We start from the raw sequence: 5,677 nt of genomic DNA, 5'->3' as shown, positions 1-5,677 counted from the left end.
TTAAGAACAAAAGGAATTTTGCCTAAGGCTTTTCTCATTTGCAAAATGAACTAAAAAACAAAGCCCAACATTCTTCTTATTCCATTATCCCATTATGGGCTCAATAGGCCAATAAAAAGTATCCAGCTGAGTACAGGGATTGGGGTCCAATCTTAATTTATTCAGTTTGAATCCTTCCAATTAATCACCTCAGTTCAATAATTTCCAACTCTTATTTCATCTTGTTCCAGATAGACCCAACCTAATGACTGTTTCAGAAGCAAGTGGATGTTCTACCAGTCCGTTAAGAAATTTCCACTAGATGATAAAAGGCAAGCAAACTGAATATGGAAATTTACACAATTCCAAGAGAATTTATTATGTCCTGCAATAATTTAGTTTTACATCTGTGCCCCTTCTAGGCAGGATCAGTCACCAGTCCCACTGAACAAATACCAAATTCTCAAACTCTCTGCAAATACACTGCAATTTATTTGGGTCAATTTTTTTTAATTTTTATATTATTATTTTTTAATAACATTCTTTGAAGACAATTTAGAAAGCATACAGAAGCAAAAAGAAAATGAAATTACTTTTAAAGATTTTTTATTTATTCATTTTGACAGAGAGAGAGAGACAGCAAGAGAGAGGGAACATAAGCAGGTGGAGTGGGAGAGGGAGAAGCAGGCTTCCCATGGAGCAGGGAGCCCGACGCGGGGCTTGATCCCAGGACCCTGGGATCATGACCTGAGCCGAAGGCAGACACTTAACGACTGAGCCACCCAGGTGCCCCAAAAATGAAATCACTTATATTTTCCTTCTACTTCTAAGAGATTTTGTGAACATTCTGTTCTTTAATTTTTCAGTCCTCCGTGTGTGTGTGTGTGTGTGTGTGTGTGTGTGCATGTGAAAATCTAGAGAGCCGAGCGTTAGAATAACTTGACCACATTACTCACTTGAGCCACATTAACCTATTTATCTCCATCACACCAAGACCATATCTGGTCTCCGTCTTAGAATGTTTTGAGCTTGGAATCCTATCTTGAGCTCATGTTATTTGTTGCTTCTGATGCCCCATAAGTCTTAGTGAATTTCTTGCCTGGATTCTGAGCACTTCTGACCTCTCTATAGGCTTCTAGCTAACATTTTGTTTCCACCTGTCAGGCTTGCCTTCCCCACGGGACACGTGGCCCCTTTTTGGTATCACCCTCTACCTCTGTTCCACCTCCCCCTCTGGTCTTCAACTTCCAACCCCACCAGAGCTGCCTGCCTACATTCTCTTTCATTCCACTTGGACATCTTTGTCTCTCGCTAGATCTCCCTAACATTGCCATTTTCTTTACTGGATGTTCCCAGATGTGTCTTCCTAACATTCTGATGTCAGCCATGTTGGTCTGTCATATCCCTCCACTAAAAGAAACCCACTTCTGACTCTTGATAGGTCTAAATAGTCTATTAAGGACTCTGTGTATTCAGCAATTGAAGCCTAAGGAGATTTCCTACCCCTTTCTTTCTGAGCTCAGAATGATATCATTTCTTTTTTTTTTTTTAAGATTTTATTTATTTATTTGAGACAGAGAGAATGAGAGAGAGAGAGTACATGAGAGGGGAGAGGGTCAGAGGGAGAAGCAGGCTCCCTGCTGAGCAGGGAGCCCGATGCGGGACTCGATCCCGGGACTCCAGGATCATGACCTGAGCCGAAAGCAGTCGCTTAACCAACTGAGCCACCCAGGCGCCCGAATGATATCATTTCTGTAGAATAGTATTTTAAAGCAGTTACCTGCACATTGAATTATGCTAAATTTTATGCAGTTGTAAAACAAGCATAATTTTCATTCTTGGAAGCAAAGCACAGATGCACATGTTCATCCCAGACAAGAAAGACTGCTGCATAATTTACAAGTTCAGGGAGTTGTGATAATATCCTTCAATGTGATGTTACAACGACTCACTGGACTTAAAAATAATATAATTTTCAATAAGACACTCTCTACCTTGTTCTGATGTTGACCCTCTGGTCCTCTATACTTATCCTGAGTCCATGCCCCAACTGCTTTCCCAACTTCAGCACTAACAATTACCATTATGAAAGAAGTCTGCATTTTTGTTCAGGAAAACAAATCAATCTACAGACCTAACCATGATTATCTGTAAGCTTTTATTGCTTTCTCCTGGTTGAATATTGCTACTTTAAGCTCACAATACAAAGCTGTTGTGAAAAATCTAGGAAGTCCAAAATCTGGACCTCTCAAAAGTTCTGATTTCTTCTCTGATCCTTAACTTAAGGACTCTGCTACATTATTCAGAACACCCGAAGCAATAATCAGGCAAGAGTGAACAAGGCAGGAAACTTTCAACTGAAAAGCAAAAGGCAAAAGTCCAGGTAGGCAGACCAACAGAGCACTAACTACCATCCCTTCTTCCTGTTTAAGCAATCACTCCAGCAATGCTCTCCCCTCTCCTACATCAAATCTTCTCTCCCTAATAGGTCATTCCTATCAACCTGCAACTTGAAACATAGAGTGATGATTTCAGTTTCTCTCCTCTCCTTAACAACTCTCTACTTTCAAAACAAACACCCATCATACACACACACACACACACACACACAGACTCAGATTACAAACTGTTCAGTGCACATCTAGCTAGTTGTAAGATAAAAACAGTCAGGAGAGGACATGAAGATTTATTCTATGTTCCTATCCTTCTCTTCCAGAGGACAAAATACACAACAAGTTGGAAAATCATACTAAAGAAAAAAAGCAAATGCTATATTTGGGACACCCCACTCCTCACTTCCTAATGTAATCCCAAAGGAAGGGTGCATGCCTAAGAGCATCTCCCCAGAGTGCGAGGGTGATTTTGGATGGAGGGGATTGCCAACCACTTCTGTGGTGAGTAGCAGACCTAGTAGGATGCCAGGCAGGCCTGGGGAAGGGGTCAGCAGAGAGAAGGAACAAGTAAACATCACTTCTGGTTTCCTAAACAGCAAGTCTGAGGGAGTGGGGATTTCCAGGTTTTTTGTGAACTTAGAATAGGCACTTGATGGGACGCCTGGGTGGCTCAGTTGGTTAAGTGTCTGCCTTCAGCTGAGGTCATGATCCCAGGGTCCTGGGATGGAGCCCCGCATCAGACTCCCTGCTCCGCAGGAAGCCTGCTTCTCCCTCTGCCTGCCGCTCCCCCTACTTGTGCTCTCTCTCTCTCAAATAAATAAATAAAATCTTAAAAAAATAATAATAATAGACACTTGAAAGTATCTGGTAAGATGATTCAGCTTGCTAGCCCCAAAAGAGGCCAGCCAAAAGAATGAGGAGGTCTCTCCAGGCATCCTCGTGAGAGTGACATTGTCTTTGAACCCTACGTGACAATCCCTGACACACCACCATGATGCTCAGGGAAGACAGGGCAGGCTGGAAGTCCAACTACTTCCTTAAGATCACCCAACTTTTGGATGATTATCCAAAATGCTTCACTGTGGGAGCACACAACGTAGGTTCCAAGCAGATGCAGCATATTCTCATGTCCCTCCGCGGGAAGGTTGCTGTACTGAAGGGCAAGAACACCACGATGCACAAGGCCCATGCAAGGGCATCTGGAGAACAACCCAGCTCTGGAGAAACCGTTGCCTCATGTCCAGGGGAAGGTGGGCTTTGTGTTTACCAAGGAGGACCTCACTGAGATCAGGGTCATGCTGCTGGCCACTAAGGTACCAGCTGGGGCCGTAGCCCTGTGTGAAGTGACTGTGCCGGCCCAGAGCACTGGTCTGGGGCCCGAGAGCCTTCCATCTTCCAGGCTTTAGGCATCACCACTAAAATCTTCAGGGGCACCACTGAAATCCTGACTGATATGCAGCTGATTAAGACTAGAGACAAAGTGGGAGCCAGCAAACCACACTGCTGAACATGCTGAACATCTCCCCCTTCTCCTTTGAGCTGATCATCCCGCATGTGTTTGACAACGGCAGCATCTACAACCCTGAAGTGCCTGACATCACAGAGGAAACTGCATTCTCACTTCCTGGAGGGTGTCTGCAATGTTGTCAGTGTATGTCTGCAGACAGGTTACCCAACTGTGGCATCAGTGCCCCTGTCCATCATTAATGGATACAAGCGGGTCCTGGCTTTGTCTGCGGAGGCTGATGACACCTTCCCGCTTGCTGCAAAGATCCAGGCCTTCTTGGCTGATCCTTCTGCCTCTGTGGCTGCTGCCCCCGTGGCTGAGGCTACCACTGCTGCACCTGCTGCTGCCACAGCCCCAGCCAAGGTGGAAACAAAGGAAGAGTCGGAGGAGCTGGGCAAGGATATGGGATTTGGTCTCCTTCGCTAATCACCAAAAAGCAACCAATTTAGCCAACTTTATATGTGAAACAAGAAAATAAAGGCATACCTCTCTTAAAAAAAAAAAAAAAAAAGGAATGAAAAGAAGCACACTAGCAAAAACTTGAAAAGGGCGGGGGAGACAATGCTGTCTCTACAGGATCCCCTGCATTATGCTGTAAAAGGCACCAGTTGGACACAGGAAAATCATCTACCATGCCACACAAAAAGGCCAATGTTGGACATCCTCCATGTCTAGAGACTCAACCATGGACATCAATAGCTGGACTGCATTGGCATCTGGGCAAGAAATGAAAATAAGGGCGTGGACCAGCCTTTAAGCTGCCACACCATATACTATCCACATAAGCAAACTCCCACTCTTTCTTCCTCTGCCAGCTAATGGAACCTTGAGCCCAGTGAAACAGAAGCAGAACCATGCATAGGGAAAAGAGAAGACCGGGAGACAGAGCTGGGAACAGCTGAGATAATAATATGCAAATTTGACTGAATATTTACACAAAAGAATTATTTAAACATTTAAAATGCTGTTGACTAGAATACATAAAGGTGACAAGATTATTTTCCACTGCCAAGTGAGAATAGTGGCTTAAAAAGGAAGTTCTATTAAAGAAATAGAGCTTTGTTTTTTTCCCACCTACTTTGTAATCATTTATGTAACTTCTGATGTTATGTACCCACAGAAATCAGAAGGAAAAGAGCTGACCCATTAAGAAGAGGACTGAGAAATTCGATAATGAATGGAATGAGATCACAATGACCATATCAGGCAGAGGGAATGAGCCTGATTTAAGATGAATTTTCTAGGCCCTAGGTAAGACCAAGAGCAGGTTCTTTTTTACCTTTACAGAGGAACACAGACTTACAGAACAAAATAAAAGGACAAGTGGGGTTTGATGCCTGTTTCCAACTTCTCAAATCCAATGGGAAAGGGAGTACCTCCAGCCAAAGAGGGGAGATAAATCTTTCTCAACACTCCAGGCAGTATGTAATGATGGTTGAGAAGTCAAGATGGGGGAGGAGGTGTAGCGTGGCAGCCTCAGGTCCTCAGGATACTGAATTTTTAATCATCAGTCCAGCCAAAAGGAAGTCTTTCCATCAGCAGGACCCAAGAGATGCTACACAGCAGCATTGGTCAAGTATGCATCCTATTGTCCAATGCTGCTCAGAGAGAAAGTATCAAGCTCCTCTTGCCATAAGACAGCTGAGTTTAGTGGGACTTATGAGGATGGCCAGGCAAACAGGGAGCATCCTAGACACACTCAGGGAAACCAGCTCCCCTAAGCACATTGGGGATGGTCAGGCAGGCTGAAATTTCTTAAGAGGTGGGAAATGGGGGGAGCTTTTATTTATTTTTTTTT

The 5,677-nt window shown here is 43.9% G+C and overlaps 1 pseudogene; it reads left to right on the top strand.

Annotated features, from left to right (window-relative positions):
• The first annotated feature begins 3,313 nt into the window (after positions 1-3,313).
• On the top strand, positions 3,314-4,318 carry LOC102725803 (large ribosomal subunit protein uL10 pseudogene; annotated as a pseudogene).
• Positions 4,319-5,677: the final 1,359 nt, after the last annotated feature.

This window comes from Leptonychotes weddellii, chromosome 3 (assembly GCF_054177405.1).
Source record: "Leptonychotes weddellii isolate Sample4059 chromosome 3, ASM5417740v2, whole genome shotgun sequence".
NCBI lineage: Eukaryota > Metazoa > Chordata > Mammalia > Carnivora > Phocidae > Leptonychotes > Leptonychotes weddellii.
This window is presented reverse-complemented; position numbering and strand designations above follow the sequence as displayed.